The 18,407-nt window shown below is 35.7% G+C and overlaps 1 pseudogene; it reads right to left on the minus strand.

Annotated features, from left to right (window-relative positions):
* Positions 1-3,657: 3,657 nt before the first annotated feature.
* LOC145105887 (protein CANDIDATE G-PROTEIN COUPLED RECEPTOR 7 pseudogene) lies at positions 3,658-5,168 on the minus strand (annotated as a pseudogene).
* Between the last annotated feature and the right edge of the window lie 13,239 nt (positions 5,169-18,407).

Genomic DNA, 18,407 nt, shown 5'->3' on the forward strand with positions numbered 1-18,407 from the left:
TTTTTTTACACGCGTAGGTAAAAACAAGATCTACAACTTTCATTTAGACTCCGTCGGCTAATTCTCGACCGATCCTAAATTTAACAGTAGGAGGACATTAGATTGTTAAATGACCGCGAAGAATTCGTAACTCCTTCATACGGACTCCGTTTTCGTCTGTCTTTTTACCATTGAGTTCCTATTAATGAGATCTTCAACTCTCATTTAGGTCGCATAATCCAAAAACCGCTCGAACTAAAATTCAAGTTTCGGGTCGTGCACTATTAAGCCAAATCTTAGAAAATTCATAACTTCCTCATACGAAGTCAGATTTGGGTGTTCTTTTTTTGTATGTTCTTGTTTTAACGTATACTACAACTTTTGTTTAGATTACTAAGTCTAAAAGTCGTTCTATCGTAAATTCACTATTTACGCTTCCCGTTGTCGTGCCGGTTTTGCCGTAAAACTTCGACGGGCCATAACTTCTTCGTTATAACTTGGATTTCGGCGTTCTTTATATGTACGGAACCCTTGAGACATATTCTACAACTTGGTTAAAATTATTTATTCTAAATAATCTTTTGTCGAATAGTCGTTTTCGACCCCCTATTATCTCTAAATTGACTAGTCCGGATCTACGGGCGTTACATATAAATGGATATCGGTAGCTATGGACTTAGTGCCTAACAAATAACACCAACCGTTATGGACTTAGTGTCTGTTGGATGAACCCTGACAGCGATGGGCTTCGTGCCTATTCCTCAGGACAATCCTCAGGAATGAATGAATTATGAATAGACGATTTTCAGGGTAGATCCTTAAGAATAAAGAAGATAATGGGGATGAGAAGTTGGGTTAATTGTTTGACGATTAAACATAATAATTATATTATTGTGGGTTGAAAACCCTATGTACTCACCAGGTTTCCCAACGTGACCCACTTAGTTTATTTGTATCACAGGTGTCGATACGAAGCTACATTACACTGAGAGATTAAATGAGATGTAAATCACTAGTGTAAATGAATGCAAGGTCTGTTTATGTTTATGTTTCTGTAATGACGATGACATCCCAAAGTTTTAATATAAACAAAATACATTTCTTCGGAAAATGCTTTGATAATGTATTTATCATGTTTTCTGGGAACAAATTCCGCAATATTATTCTTTAAAAATGAATACTCTGATTTTCAAATAAGCATAAATAAATTTTTTAAAATGACCGTGAATTTGGGGATGTCACACTTAAGGTCCTTAAATAGGGTACAACACACTTAAATTAGGGTTTCCTTCGATCCTCGTACACCCAACGTACTCCTCATACGTCCAGTGTACGAGGCCTCGGCCTCGCGAACATTTGCTCCTGGTACGCTAAGTGTACACCATTGTACGCTCGCGCACTTCACTTCACACTAGTACTCCCCGCGTACTCCCTATGTATGCCAGACGTACTAGGGTTACCCTTAAACCCTAAAATACTCTGAAGGCCATAACTTCTTCATTATACATCCGATTTCGACGATCCTTATATCCACGAAAAGGTAACGAGAAGCTCTACACTTTTATCAACTCACACGCGCCTTAAGATTTCCCGAACAAAAAACCAATTTCCATAAAAGCCCGAGCGGACACTTTACCAAAATACCCCGTGGCTCCAAAACACAAACCGAGCACCCGGATCATCTACATTACGTCACCCACACCCAAACGGAAAAACGATTCGGGACAGGACGTTACACCTTTAATATCAATCACATCAAAAAGGTTTATTTTTATTTTTATTTTTTCCTTTCTGGTGTCTTACTTTTATAATTTATTATCATTATATAATTATTATTAATAAAAAAAAATTGTACTATGTTTGTGTTGTATAAAGAGTTGTTCATATTTATACAGTCGTGCGAATTTATACAGTCGCTCGGATAGCTTACATGGGTTCGAATAATTGATAGGCCTTCAAATTATTATTAATATTAGTTCTTATTTATGATAATAATGAAAATTAGTTAAAAATTGATAGGCGATCTAAACTTCAGGGATCATTTATGTAAAATTAGTTAATAAGTAAGTATCGTATATTTTTCATAATTGTATCACACCTTTCATAATCAAATAGCAATGCGAATTATTCAGTAAATGAAACGTTATAGGAGAAAATTATAGGGGAAAACTTTAGAGTGTTCGACTGGATGAAAAACTTTATATGGTACTCGATTGGATGTTTATTTTCCGCATAATACGTATAATACACCATACATTTTTAATACTCAAACTCTTATTGTATCCGATGATTAATAAAAACAAATTTGCTTTATTATTATTATTTGTTTTATTGTTATTTATAATATTTTTATAATAATAATACTAATAATAATATTAAAAATAATAATAATAATAATACTAATAATAATAATAATAATAATAATAATAATAATAATAATTATAAGTCAAATAAATTATATAATATTAATAAAAAACAAGACGATAAAAAACAAAATAGATTAAAAACACACACACACATATATATATATATATATATATATATATATATATATATATATATATATATATATATATATATATATATATATATATATATATATTAGTGGTGTATCCGCGCGTTGCGGCGGCCGCGAATAGTTTTGTTATGGATAATAGTTCCCGGATGTCAATTAGATTACCTTTCGGTGGATTGAGATTGTGGTAGGCGATGAATAATTTATTTTTACAATTTGTTTTAGGTAGATATGGAGATGGTATGGCTAAACATTATTGAAAATATGTTTATGATGTGGTTAAAAAGAAATGACAAAATGTCTTTGATTTTTCTTTCGAAGGTGGATAATAATTTCACTATATAAAATATGCTATATATTGCAATGAACACGAAATGCATAAACTAATATCATTTACTTTCGATGACTAAGGTTTTTTCTTTTTTTCTTATTCATTTTTTAATGTAAAAAATGCCTTAACCAGTAATGAAATGTGTATAGATAAAGTTTTTATAGATTAAATATGTTTATGTTTAAGTCGTCTAAATATAGACAAAAGACCAACTATTAGATCGGTTACCATCAAATCATACAAATAATAAGAAACAAACTATTTCAATTAAAACCTTAGGATTTTGTATTATTTCATATCTTAAAGCATGAAAACCTTTTTCATTCATGAAAATAAACCAATATGGGAGAACATCATAGAATGGTCATATTTTGAACAAATATCACAAAATATTGTAATTTCGCAAAATGAATTTGTGAAATACCGATTGCCCCCACAACCATCCACACTACCTATTTTCTATTTTTGATTGGTCGTATTCCTCCATTCCACTAAAAAATGGGAACAAACACCCACACATACACGTTCTAGAAACTAGAATATTAGTATTCCTATAGTTATAATCATTCATATCCAAGATTATACACTAATGAAAAAATTAAATTAAATCCTGGAATATGATTATCGGGCTATTATATTAAACATGTTTTGAGTGGATTAGAAAAACTGCCCGAACCCGATCCAATTAATCCAAAGCCCAATAAAACCCGTCCAAACAACACCAAAACAAAAGAGAGGCGTTTTTTGAAAGAATCCCATTATCATTATCATTAATGACATAACAACTCGTTCTTATAACACAAAACAAAGAGAATCGAAACTACGTGTATCATCACTAATTTACTCACACAAAAATATATGATTAGCTAGAAAGTAATATTGACATCAAAACGAAAAAGAAACCTTAATCAAGAACAAGAAGTTGATCAAAGCTCGAACTCCTCCCTTAGAGCCACCTCTGCTGCAGCCTCCTCCTCGTCTTCAATAAGAAAGTACTGGTTTGATGCAATTGGCCTGAACATGTAAAACATAACTATATAGAACCCAAGGCTCGCTAATTCTTCAGCCCCATTAGCCACCCATTGGTAGTTATAATCTGCGATTGTCTTCAGAGCAAAAACAATGATTCTTGTGAAATACAAGTACCCAATAACCAGAACATAGAACTGTCTGAAAAGGGTTAACTTTGCAAGAGTCCTAGCAGCCTTCCCATCTGTTTTAGAGGTCTCCCTCAATGATCTGATTGACCAGACTATGGGGAAGATAATGGCGCAACAACAGATCACATCAACCAACAAGAACACCTGATTCCAAGTTACCCAATCTCTGATAAAGGGCCCTGTTTCCCCTATTACTATGGATGCTACATTGGCTAAAACCTGGAGTGGGATCACAATCATCAAGATCTTCTTCTCTTTCTCTTGCAGAAATGGTTTCAGAAACGACCATCCAGTGCCGATTAATACGATTACAGTGAACAATAGCACAACCCTAATGGCTTGAAATATGTAGAACAACACATCCCATCCATGAGGAGTCCCTGTGACTTTTACAAAATGTTTATCCTCTGCCGCACAGATCAAATTGAGGGCTTTCATGAGAAGCAAAACGCACATTAGCAGGTGAATCCGGTGAACAGATACCTTGTTTTTTACGCATTCAATGATCCAAAACCCTAGGAATGCCATGTATGAGAGGGAGAAAATGGTGTATAGAAACGGAAGTTGAGTTAATCCGGCGGATAAGTAATCCCTTTTGTCGCCGTCGGTGTTGTATAGCTCGGTACGGACGTCCATTGAGACGATCAATTCAGGATTGCAATTGGCGAAGAAGAGGGAGTATTCATTCGGGTAGTTGACAGGGTACGATTTGTTGAAGGAGGGATGAGGCGGAGGGGAGAGATCGCGGAATGTGAAGAGGAGCGAAATGAATTTGGAATCAACAACGCAGAAATTAGGGTTTTGTTGGAATTCGATGAGGACTTGAATCAAGGATTCTTCGGTGAGGAGGAAGAAACCGAGGCGGGAGGAATCGATTTGGGAGATGCTGGAGGTGACGGAGACAGAAGAAATCTCAACGGAGGCAACGCCATGGCGTGTGAATCCGAACTTCTCGAAGAGGATCATTGGACGGTCGTCTGATCGTATCTTTAACGATTTGATCTCCGCGTTGGACGTAGAGGTGAAAATAAAGAGCAAAATGAGGATAACGGCGAACGTTGTCGGTAAGTTCGTCATTTTGAGAATTACGGTGGTGGTGGACGGCGGTGGAAGGTGGTGGCTAAAGAAGGAAATAGGTTGCTTTGAGATTTATGGTACGGAGATTTTTATGCCAAAAAATACAGGCGGGGAAGCCATGCAGAAGATGAACCGTGTATTACGATATTTATCTTTTTTATTATAATATATATTGACAAAAGTACATGATCGGTCCTTGTGCTTTGCAAACTAGTTAGTTGAGTACAAATCCGTACGTGTTTGTCTATGTGGCTTTCCAGTAGTTTGTGTGCTTGCTCATTTTGTCTAACTCCTTTAGACTCAAGAGACTAGTTGCGGTTCTACCGTAGTTTTGTCACGGTGTCAAAAAGAAACACTCACTCCAGTGTGCGGTTTGGCCACTCTCTCTCTCTCTCTCTCTCTCTCTCTCTCTCTCTCTCTCTCTCTCTCTCTCTCTCTCTCTCTCTCTCTCTCTCTCTCTCTCTCTCTCTCTCTCTCTCTCTCTCTCTCTCTCTTAGTGTGTGAAAAACAACCACACTTTTTGTGGTAAAACCTCACAACCTTTATTTTTCCAAACCTAAATCCAATTCTTATGTCTTTCTATTTCTATTTTCTCAAAATCACTAGAAAATATTGTCATTTTCGTCTTCTGAAGAATTTCAATTTATATTTGATGTTGTCGGTATTGCTCAAATAGCGGTGCAATTGTATAACACTTTATCCAATAACGAAGCCGAAAGTTCGCAATGGAGAACACGAATATATTTAGAGAAACCGTGAAGATGCATATCAACGCTTGATACAACACTACTTTGATGAGAATGCCACTTTTCAAGGGTGCTACTTCAAAGACGCTTTAGAATGTTCAAACCAGTATATGAACGTATAGTCGAAGATTTAACGAGGGAGTGTAGTTTTTCCAACAACATCCCGAAGTTAGAGGTACACCCGGTTTCACCCCCTTACAAAAATACACAACTGCACTTCGTCAATTAGTATATGACATTCCGTCTGATGCATTGAACAAAAGTTTTAGAATGTCCGCTAGGACCGCACGAGAGAGTCTCAACTTTTTTTTTTTTTTTTTTTTTTTTTTTTTTTTTTTTGCAAACATGTGATTGAGATTTTTGGTCCAAATATTTACATAACTCTACATGCAATAACATCTTACAATTGCAAGCTCATCATGCTAGCGTACATGACTTTCCTAGAATGATAGGAAGTTTAGATTGTCTCCATTGAACATAAGAATATTGCCCTATCTCACATCATGGTCAATTTACCCCAAGGTGATTATTGTCACCCAACAACGGTCATATTTGAAGAGGTGGCGTCATAAGATTTGTTAATTTGGCATGCGTTTTTTTTGTTCTCCTAACGTTCTTAATCGTTCACCTATATTTAACAACATATAGATCTGCACCAGATTCTTCTTTTCAAGTGCATGGAACGCTATATATGTATGGTTATTATCTTGTTGATGGGATCTATCTTGAGTAGGGGTGTCGAACGGGTAAAATTTTCGGGTTTCGGGTAGAACGGGTATTTCCTTAAGAAAATAATACCCGATACCCGACCTATATTGTAATTCGGGTATTCGGGTTTGAGGTCGGGTCGGGTAATTATCGGGTATACCCGAAAATTTCTTAAATGACACTTATTGATAATTTATTTATTTATTTATTTTTACATATTGGTTGGTTTAATAAAGAATCGGGTAGGAAAATACTCTATACAATTAACAAGTACATATATAATAACAATACAAATCATTATAATATGTTATGTACTTTTCTAATTCCATTCCGTGCGATAGTGAGAAACTGAGAATTGTGATGACGGTTCAGGACTTCAACTTCAGCGTCGTATTCCCTTTGCAAGTTTGCGTCGACTGTCGAGCCGTCGTTCATAAGAAGGAAACGGAGGGTTTTGTTTTATTTGAAGTGTGCGTACATGACTGCATTGTATATTTGGTATTATTTAAAAAACGAATTCGGGTATTCTGGTATACCCAAAAATAAATATTCATACCTAAAACCCGACCTATATTATTATCGGGTTAACCTATTACCCGAATGTTCATACCCGTTACCCGTTCTACCCGAATTCGGAACGGGTCGGGTGGGTAGAACGGATTTCGGGTTTTTTCGACAGGCCTAATCTTGAGTATGTTGTGTTTTTTGAATCATTTCTGTGCCCACATGATTTTAGACGTAAAAAATTCAAGAGAGCTCAAGAAAGATCTAGGAAGGATGTCGAGCGGGCCTTTGGAGCTCTTAAGAAACATTGGTACATACTGAAAAAAATCAACACTTTTTCCGGCGAGGAGAAACTTCAAGAAGTCATGTATGCATGTATCATATTGCATAATATGATTATTGAAGATTAAAGAAGAGCGATATTTGTGTGTGACGAGTATGAAACCATCCCCGACACACAACCAACAAAAATTGGTGGCGATGAGTACATGGATAGGAGAGCAGAGATACGGAGCACTGAAACATTTCACAATCTTCACATGGACTTGATGTAACACATTTACGTGATTTAACACATCAATCTCAATTTGGATCCCCCGGGTGACTCAGAAGATGAGTTCTCGGATGAAGACTTCATGTAGTATGTTTTAGTTATTTTATTTGTGATTTTTTTTAAAATTTTTTTGTGCTTTTCATTTTTTAAGTTATTTTTTATTTTAGTATGTATTTTTCTTATTTGAATTAATGAAATTTGGAGTTTTTATTTAAATTAAATTTTTTTATAAAAAAGTGTGGCACCACACCTAGTGTGTGACAAAGAAACCACACTTTTGTGGTAAGAATGACATGACATTGACGTGGCATGGCAAAACATGTGGTTTTTGTGACACCACTCCCTCCAGCCATAGAAATTGAATAAAACGACCAACATGCCCTCTTTTTGTTTTTTTCTAGCTTTTTTTATAATTTAATAACTTATAGGGACCAAATACTTAAATTAAAAAACATAACTGAATCCCGAATCACACCTCTCCCATCGTTCATCCTGCCTCTCCCAAGCTACCAAGCGCCAACTATTATTTGCATCCACCCAAGAGAATAGTTGGAACGACTCTGAGATCCCCGATAAAGTTCTTTAGCCAAGCCGATTCCTTAGATGCTTCACTCACCCCAATGTACTCTGAATCACAGGTGGAACCAGCCACCGTGTCTTGCTTGGAACTCTTCCAAGTAACCGCTCCTCCATTTAATAAGAATACCCAACCAGACTGCGAACAAAAGTTGTCTTGGTCTGTTTGAAAGTTGGCGTCACTGTAACCAGTCACTCTTAATGTATCACTGCCGCCAAGAACTAGGAACATGTCTTTCGTTCTTCGCATATACTTAAGAATATTCTTCACCGTAATCCAATGGGCTCTACCAGGATTTCCCTTAAATCAACTAACCATGCTCAAAGCATAAGACACATCAGAGCGAGTACATGCCATTGCATACATGATCGATCCTACAGTCGATGCATATGGGACTCGACTCATGTCAACTATCTCTTCATCAGTATATGGACTTTGAGTCTTACTCAACTTGATAGTACTATGAATGAGAAATTCCCCTTTCCTTGAATTCTCCATACTGAAACGCTTCAGTATTTTATCCAAATATGTACTCTGGCTAAGACCAATAAGACGATTCCTTCTATGCTGATGAATCCTTATTCTTAGAATATAAGACTCTTCCCTTATATCCTTCATATCGAAACACTTTCCAAGCCAAAAATTAACTTCTTGGAAAGTTGGAATGGTGTATCCTTTAAGGAGTATGTCATCAACATACAAGACTAGGAAAGTCACTATACTCCTATTAGCTTTGACATATACACATTACTCATCTTCACTTCTAGAGAATCCAAACTCTTTGACTTTCTCATTGAAGCAAAGATTCCAACTGTGAGAATCCAAACTCTTTGACTTTCTCATTGAAGCAAAGATTCCAACTGTGAGATGCTTGTTTCAATCCATAAATGGATTTTTGAAGCTTACACACCCTATTAGGAAACTTGACATGTACAAAACCCTCTGGCTGACTCATGTAGACGTCCTCAGATAGCTTTCCATTAAGGAAAGCATATAACATCCATCTACCAAATTTCATAATCATGAAATGCAGCTATAGCAAGCATAATCCTGATAGACTTTATCTTAGCTACTGGTGAAAAGGTCTCATCATAATCAATCCCTTGGGTTTGAAGCCCTTTGCAACCACCTTAGCTTTATAGGTGTGTACTTTCCCATCCATGTCAGTATTCTTCTTGAAGATCCATTTGCACCCGACTGTCTTTCGACCAGGTACATGATCAACCAAGTCCAACACTTGGTTATCATACATGGACTGGATCTCATTATCCATTGCCTCCTTCCATTTAGCAGCTTCAGGGTCTGCCATTGCTTCCATGTAGTTAGCAGGTTTATCCAAATTTACCAGTGTTCTATCACTAATAAACATATCTCCATCTAACGTAATATAGAAACCATAGAATGCAGGTGACTTGCTAACCCTACTAGAACGGTGAAGGGGTAATGGGTTGTCAACTGGCTCAACTGGAACTTCTTTCTCATATTGAGTGCTAGTGTTGTCTGAGGTTCCTTTATTAGATTACTCTTGAATTTATTCAAGATCAACATCACTCCCACCGTCCTCTTTGAATATGAGTTCTCTCTCGCGAAAGACTCCTCTTCGAGCTACGAAGACCACGTTCTCACTAGGTCTGTAGAACATGTATCCAAATGACTTATGTGGATAGCCAATGAAATAACACTTCTCGGCTCTGGGTTCAAGTTTTTCATGCATCTCTTGTATTATGAGTGCTTTACAACCCCATACCTTGATATGTGCGGGCGAAGGAGGCTTGCCTATCCATAGGGTTGTTCACTATTTGGATAAAACTGAATTATCCATTTTGAAAAATTGGATCAGACTATTTGGTTTGGATATTTGGATATTTGGATTGATTTTCAGCAAAACTGAATTATTATTTTGGATTTCAGATTGGTTTTGATTTATAAAATAAGAACTGAATAGTCCAAAAACCCGAATAACAACTTATTATTTATTTTTAATATACCTTCAATCATTTATAAACTTAATAAATATTTTTTTTAATTATTCAAAAATTTCACCTAATATAATAAATTAATATGTACTTATTACAAAAAGTTTTTTGTCAATGAAATATTAAACAGTAATGTATTTTTCTTAGAATTTGTTTATAAGTTATATTTCATAACTAAACAATTTTTTAATTTCTTTTATAAAGTTGACTAATATTGAAGTTCTGTATTTTCTAAAATGTTTTGCCTTTTAAAAATCGAATCGTAAAAACTGATCCAGCCGAATTGTAATTTGGTTGGATTGGATCAGATTTTAATTTAGTTTGGACTATTCGGATCCATGTTTTAAAAACCAAAATCCATATGGATTCATTTGATCGGATCAGATCAAACCGGTTTATCCAAACGAACACCCCTACCTGTCCACATCTCGTGAGGTGTCTTGACAACCTTTTTTGTTGGAACAAGAGTCACGATATGTGCGACTATCTCTAAGGCATACCCCCAGAAATGAATAGGAAGAGAAGCTCAAATCATCATGGAACGAACCATATCTAGTAAGGTTCGATTACGCCTCTCAGCCACACCATTAAGTTGTGGTGTTTTGGGAGGAGTCAATTGTGAAACGATTCCACATTCCTTAAGATAGTCGTGGAACTCGATACTAAGATACTCACCACCTCTATCAGATTTGAGCATCTTTATCTTCCTGCCTAATTAATTCTCGACTTCGTGCTTAAACTCTTTGAACTTCTCAAAGGTTTCCGATTTATGTTTGATTAAGTAGATATAATCATATCTGCTATAATCATTCGTAAATGTCATGTAATATTGATTAGCATCCTTTGTGGTGGATCTAAATGGGCCACAAACGTCCATATAGATTAGGTCCAATAGTCATTCATCTCTTTCACATGATCTAGTAAAAGGTGATTTTGTCAACTTGCCTAAAAGATAAGATTAGCATTTATCATTTTTCCTAAGATCAAATCATTCCAACACTCCATCCTTTTGGAGTTGGGCGATGTGTTTCTTGTTTATGTGCCTAGGACGACAAAGCCACAAACATGCCTTGTCCACACCATTGGACAAATCAATATGAAACACACTATTGCCTAGGTTATCCACACAAGTCATAATTTCATACACACCATTACAAGGTAAAGCTTTAAATATAAAAACACCATTATGAAAAGCAAAAATAGATCCAATATCATTATCAAATGAATATCTAAAACCTTGTCTGAACAATGTATGAATGAAACAATGTTTCGTGTCACATCCGACGAATAACAACAATTAATCAAATTAACCATAACACCACTATCGAGCAGAAGTTCATAAGTCCCAATCTTGGTAACAGGTGAAGATTAACTATTCCCTATGATCAAGTTCAGCCTTCAATGCTCCACTTCCTCACTTTCTCTTAGTCCCTGCAAATCAGATCAAATGTGGAAACCACATCCTGTATCAAGAACCCAAGAATAAGAAAGTTGTGTGTTATTAACTTAAATAACATAAATACATAAAGAGGACGCCTTGATTTTACCATCCTTAAAGTCCTGCAATTATTTCAGGCAACTTCTTCTCCAATGACCTTTTTCGCCACAATGGAAGCAAGTTGCCTCTTTTGGATCACTGATCGCAGGGACATCAAAGTTGGGCTTCGACTTGGACCCACTGCTAGACCCTCCAACATGGGCCTTCCCTTTCCTGTTGGATTGGGAATGAGCCTTCCTTTTTTTTCCCTTTGCCAAATCCAATGGCTAGGACAGGAGCATTTTTTGCAGAATGGGTATGATTTTTCTTCATCCCCGACTCAGCAGTTTGCAACAAGTTATGCAGATGGGTCAATGTCGTCTCCGTGTTATTAAAATGATAAGTTAGAATGAACTGATCATAACTAGAAGGTAAGGAGTTAAGGAGCATGTCAATGGCCAACTCCTCATCAAACAACACATTGAGCCTTTGGATGTAACATCTCAAAAATCACAACAAATTTAAACTTTTCAAAACAACCCATTTACTAAAAGGAAATGTTTGCAAAACCATTGTTTCCAAAACATTATTTAAAATCAGAGTCTCCTAAGATCAACAACATGACACCAAGGATGTGTACGGTCACGCCTTCGCCTTGTCACGGTCCTCAGAAGTACCTGAAACAAAACTAAAATCGCAAGCTAACGCTTAGTGAGTTCCCCCAAAGTACCACCACACAAACAACAACATGCATACAGAGCCTTCATCAAGCCTATCTGGACCACTCTCCCGCCCTTCGGCCTGTCTGGTCTACCCTGCAGGCCTTCAGTCTATCCGGACCGCCGTGGGTATCTTGGTCTTCAGCACAAAGCAGGACTGTCTCAAATCAATATAGCATCACGTATCAACATATACAACATATACCATAACGATCAATAACTAACATATACACGTAGTCATATAGATATAACAAATAACTACAACATAGCAACATCTTATATACCAGGATACAGATCTAACAGATCACTACAACATAACAACATACGGTAAACCTAGATATCAAATCCAATGGGCCGACCTTGGTGCCTTCGACTCGTAAGTACAGTGAGGAAAACTCACCTCACAGTCTGACGAATAGCTGATCAATACTCTGCTCCCAAATACCGTCTCTACCCAAATCCTAAATGTATAAACATTACCCATTCCAGATTAATAACATTTTCCCAAAATACCCTTGGTTAAAACTGGTCAAAATCAACAAGTCAACCGAGTCAACACAGCCGAGTCGACTTAGGCTTCATACATGGGGCGTACTCTAGAGGTACGCGGGGCATACAAGTTGTCCGAGGCATCGGGGCCAGATCTACGTACGCACAACGTACCCTTCGATACTCCCAGTGTACGCAGTTGCTTCCCACTTAATCGATTTTGAGCTTAATACTTCGACTTAACACGTCCAAATGCAGATCCAAGTCCCAAATAACGTTTTTGATCGTAAAGTTTCCAACTTTATGGTCTTGCATGGCTAAAAAAAGGTCTTAACATCAAAAATCTCAACCACTTAGCCCATTAAGACCTCAAAACACATGCATGGAAGGAAATATTGTTGGATAAGGTGTCTAAGTCCATAACTATAATTGGTATGTACTTGAACCGATTTGGCATGATCCATTTGGGTTGCATGACATCGGAACAATTTGGATAGACTTTTATGAGAAGATGATATTTGTGATTTATTAATATATTATAAGTTCTAATATATTAATATGAATTGTAACATACACGTTCAGTTATCGTGTTTTGTTAGTTTAAAAATGAATATTATTAAATAATGTATGGTTTTGAGCAATGAGTTCTAACAAGATAGTTTTATGAGAATTGAAGTAAAACTATGTTTAGAATCATTCGGGAAGTATTGGAAGTCTTATGAGATTCCAATCAAAAGTCAAATATTGAAATTAACGAAAATGTAAAATTTAAGTTGGAAATAAGTAAAAATAATGTTATTGTAAGTTGTAAATTATCTCGTTAGAAACGTTTAGACAAAAACCTCATCGAAATCCGAGTTACAACAAAGAAGTTAAGACTTATTGAAGTTTCGCGACAGAACCGGCACGACGCCATATGACGTAAAAAGTGAGTTTACGATAAACTACTTTTTAGCCTTAGTGATCTAAATGAATGTTGTAGTATTCGTTAAACCGAGAACTTTCATAAAAAGAACGTCCAAATCTGACTTCGTATGAGGAAGTTATGATTTTTATAAGAATCAGCATAGCAGTACACAAACCGAAACTCAAAATAAAAATCGAGTGATTTTTAGCCGATACAACCTAAACAAGAATCGAAGATCTTGTCAATTGTAGTACAATAGTAAAAAGACAGATGAAAACAGACCTCGGATGAAGAAGTTATGAATTTTTAACGGACTTTTCATGTCCCGGCCCGTTAAAAATATAATATTAAAAATGAAGTCAAAATTAGCCGACGGAGTCTAAACGAAAGTTGTAGAGCATAATTTCACCTACGTGTGGATATAAAGTACGTCAAAAAACAGAGTTCGTATGCGAAAGTTACGGATTTTTGAAGTTTTATGGCACATATTACGAAGCTGGCCGAAGAAGTACGTCCAACGTACTTCGTACGTACACCCAGCGTACTACGAAGACACGTATCAGACACCAAACACCTTCGCATGATGGACGCATGTCCTAGCTCAGCCACGTTCGAGGCCCGGGTTCTGAACCATTCCCACGTCTAGTACGCCCAGCGTACCGAAGTACACTCAGCGTAAAACACCGCCACGCAGTACGCCCAACGTACCGGAGATTTACGCCCAACGTAATGCGAACTCTCGGTCCCCTATAAATAGCAAACGAAGGCATCCGATTTTTGGTTACAATTTTTACTCTCTTGCACCCTCTATTCTCTCTCAATTTACCCTAATACCCCCCGAAGTGTAGGAAACATCCCCGACACCCGAAGCAAGTCCCGAAGTACCGAATACCCGAGAAAATGATATTTTCAAGTTGAAACTCTGCCCGCGCAAGGCCCGATTTTCAACTAAAATCCCCGGTTTCGTCAAAGAAAGTCATTTTTAGAGGCGAAGTGCTGCCCAAATTACCATTTTACCAATCGGTTATTTCACGGTGAGTTCAATATATAGGAACAATTGTATGTTATGTGTTATATGTTCAATGTGCTTTCCTGTGTTATTCTGGTTTTATAACTTTGACTATTTAAAGCATGACTTGTATATTAACGGAGTTATACCTTTGACCATGTGATAAGTGAAAGGACTAGTATCATAGTGGCATTGGTATGTAGCCTCTGGCCGTGTAGAGCATGTCTCGTAAGAGAATGACTTCTACCATTATGACATTGGCAGAAGGTTAGATAGGGCTAAAAGCTTGCGAAATCTACCAAAATGTTTATTAAAAATGTTTATTCAGAAATCGTTTATTTTTCCATGCCACATGGGCAAAAGTCTTATTGATGTATATCAAGTTGAAATTGTTATGTCTCATTGATTGTAAATCTTTGAATCAGATTATTCGTTGAAATGGAAAGCATGTCATATGATACTCATCTGCCTTTGTTGTTCTTTGTCCCTCTTTGCTTCTGTCATATTGATATATATATGGCATAACGTTATATTGTAACTGTTATTGAACTCACTAAGCGTCACCGCTTATCCCTCTCAGTGATTAATTATTGCAGGTGATAAGCATCCAATATAGTTATGTACTGCTAGAAGATGTAGAATAGATAATATTATAACTTTTGTATTTTGCGTATAAATTCCTGGGAAATTATGTAATATATAAAACTTTGTAAAAACCTCGTTAGTCGGTTTGTATCCAGTCTTTTGTAATAAGACCATATATGTAAAATATGTTTATGAATATGCATGTAGCATGTTTGGAATAATATTGTAAAGTTTAGAAAAGGGTTCTTTCATGAATTATTTAATTAGTATTGATCAAGAATTAGTTTGGAATTAATTTTGTGATCAAAAGAGACTAATTAAATAAATGGGGATTGATTTGGTAAATCATTGATTATTGTATGGTGGGCTTATGATCCATAGTTCTTCATGTTGGGCTAAACCCATGTGGTGACCCATGGATGCTCCATGGAGTCTAAAACCCATGGATCATGAGGAATATGGAAAGACATGAGTTACATGGTGTAACCCTAATATGCACACTATATAAAGAAGAGTCATCCTTGTAAAATCGGCACTTAAGTGATACTAGTGAGGGCTATCCGATTTTGGTGCATATCAATCTTCCCTCAAGTTATTCCAAGTTGTTGGTGGTGTTGTGTGAAGCATTTGAGGCATCATATTTGGGGTGCTAGGCTCACAAAGTCTTAAGGAATCCAAGCTACAAGAAAGGTATGTCATTCTACTAGTTTTTATATTACATATACCTCATGATATGCTAGTTAGGATGAAACCTTGGAAAAAAGAAAGTTTGCATGTATAATAGAGAAAACATAGATCCAAGGTTTCTAGGGTTGCATGCACACCATAGGAGTGTTAGAATGCTCAAAACCCATCAGTGGTATCAGAGCCTAGGCTTGTATTCAATTATACTTGATGCAAATTGCTAAAAAAATCGATTTTTCTTCTCACTGTTCAGTGAACTCGCCGAGTCCATGGGGGGACTCGACGAGTCCATGTGAAAACTCATCCTACTCTACGAGTAGGTTCTTGCACTCGACGAGTAGCAGGCCCTAAGTGCAGAATTTCGAGTTTGAATGCTGGAATTGGACTAGGATCATTACCCTAAACTGTTTTTAGATTGTTAAACCTGTTTTTGATGTGGTAATGATTGTGCTTATCCAATTTCAATGGTAATTGTCAAAGTTTCAAGTTTTATATTAAGTTCATATGATTCTTGAAAATTGTTGATATGAATTATGCATGCTTATGAGTTTTGTTAGATCATAGAAATTATTTGACATGCTTGTTAGTTTAATTGTTGATCTAAATGCTTTTTAATGGACTCCATAACTTGTCCTCAAGTTATGGAATTCCAAGAGTCTTTTCCATTAAAATCATTAAAGCTCATAAGTTATAGAAATGAAAGGTTTTGAATAGTTTCAAAACTTGCCCTCAAGTTTTGGAATTTGTAAAGTCACTTTAGAAAATTTTAGTTCCAAACCCTAGAATTTTAAAGTTTAAAATTCAACCCTTATACTTTATAATATTATAAGTTAATTATATATATATATATATATATATATATATATATATATATATATATATATATATATATATATATGTCACACCCCCAAACCAAGGATGGCGGAAACGTCCGGGGGTGGAGGACTTCATGTAAAGTATCACAACAACGAGTATAATAGTGCTCAAAGTAAATACAACCATCATAAATATAATTAAAAAGGTTACACCATAGTATATGTTTACATGTTTCAAAATCCGATATTTTCCTTAAAGAGTGAATTTTAAGTTTCTATATTAATAAATAGTGCATCCTAGAATTTCCTATAGTTTCCTTCTATAATCTCTAAGTGTATATAAGTTATATAAAATTTAAGTTAAATAGACCGTCGAATGTAATGGGTCTGCCCTAGGTCCACAACCAAACAAGGAACAGGAGATAAGGCGGACCCACCAATTCTAAGTCGATTGTGACTAGATTCTTATATAACTCTAGCATATACACTTAGCAATTATAGCTGAAGCCTAACAATTCTAGATAGAATGTAGTCTTAAAAACCAAGGACCGAGACTATGCTTATCATAGTTCATCAAGTAGTGGTAGTGGAAATAAACTATACATATCATAATTCACCAAATAGTGGTAGTGATAGTGAACATGAATTATGCATATTATAGTTTATCAAATAGTGATAGTGGTAGTGAACATAAACTATACATATCATAATTCACCAAATAGTGGTAGTGATAGTGAACATGAATTATGCATATTATAGTTTATCCAAAATGTTTGTAATGTATATGCAACCTAACTATACCTATTATAGTTCTAGCATGTTTGTTTGTGATGTATAGGGACCCTTTTTCTATGTAAGTTGAATGTATAGCAAAAATATAACTATGTTTATCATGCCTTATTTTTATACTAATGGTAATAATGGAGAATTCTTACAATTCAGTGAGTATTTTCTGTTATATAATTATACCACAACAAGAAACACATGTAAAACATGAAATCTTCAAAGATTAACACTTTGCTCAACAAGTTACAAAGTGTGATGAAAGTTATAAGTTGTTATCTAAATTTTTACCTTCCTACACTTTTTTAGAAAAATCATAGAAAAATCATACGAAGTCGAAAACTGATTCCGTAAATTCTGATAGTTCACAAAATGTGTCTAGTTTATTCATAATTTTTATTATGATTTTTATAAGTCTTTAACTTGTGTTAAAATGTTCATATTCACAGACTGGTCCGAATTCGTTTCTGAAATGATAGGCAGTTTTGTAAAAATCACCATAAATCGTAGAAAAATCGTATGGAGATGTTCAAGTAGTCATTTTAAAGGTATGAACCTGAAATATTTTCATATTAAACAGTTTTTAAAGATATTAAGTTTAAGATAGTCAAAACAGTCCGTGAATAAGACTCAACTTTTCTGATGAAAGCTGTTGTTTGAGTTTAGTTAAGTTTTTGTTGTTAGGGTGCAAAGTCACTCTTGGATGTAATATTTTAGGCTTACCTTATTGTATGTGTAAATGGGTTGAGTCTTTCCTATAAATAGGAAGTGAGTGACTCCCATTATGTAAGGAACCATTTGGAGTGTTAGACT

The sequence above is a fragment of the Lactuca virosa genome, chromosome 1, assembly GCF_052849685.1.
Source record: "Lactuca virosa cultivar CGN04683 chromosome 1, Lactuca_virosa_CGN04683_v6, whole genome shotgun sequence".
Classification (NCBI taxonomy): domain Eukaryota; kingdom Viridiplantae; phylum Streptophyta; class Magnoliopsida; order Asterales; family Asteraceae; genus Lactuca; species Lactuca virosa.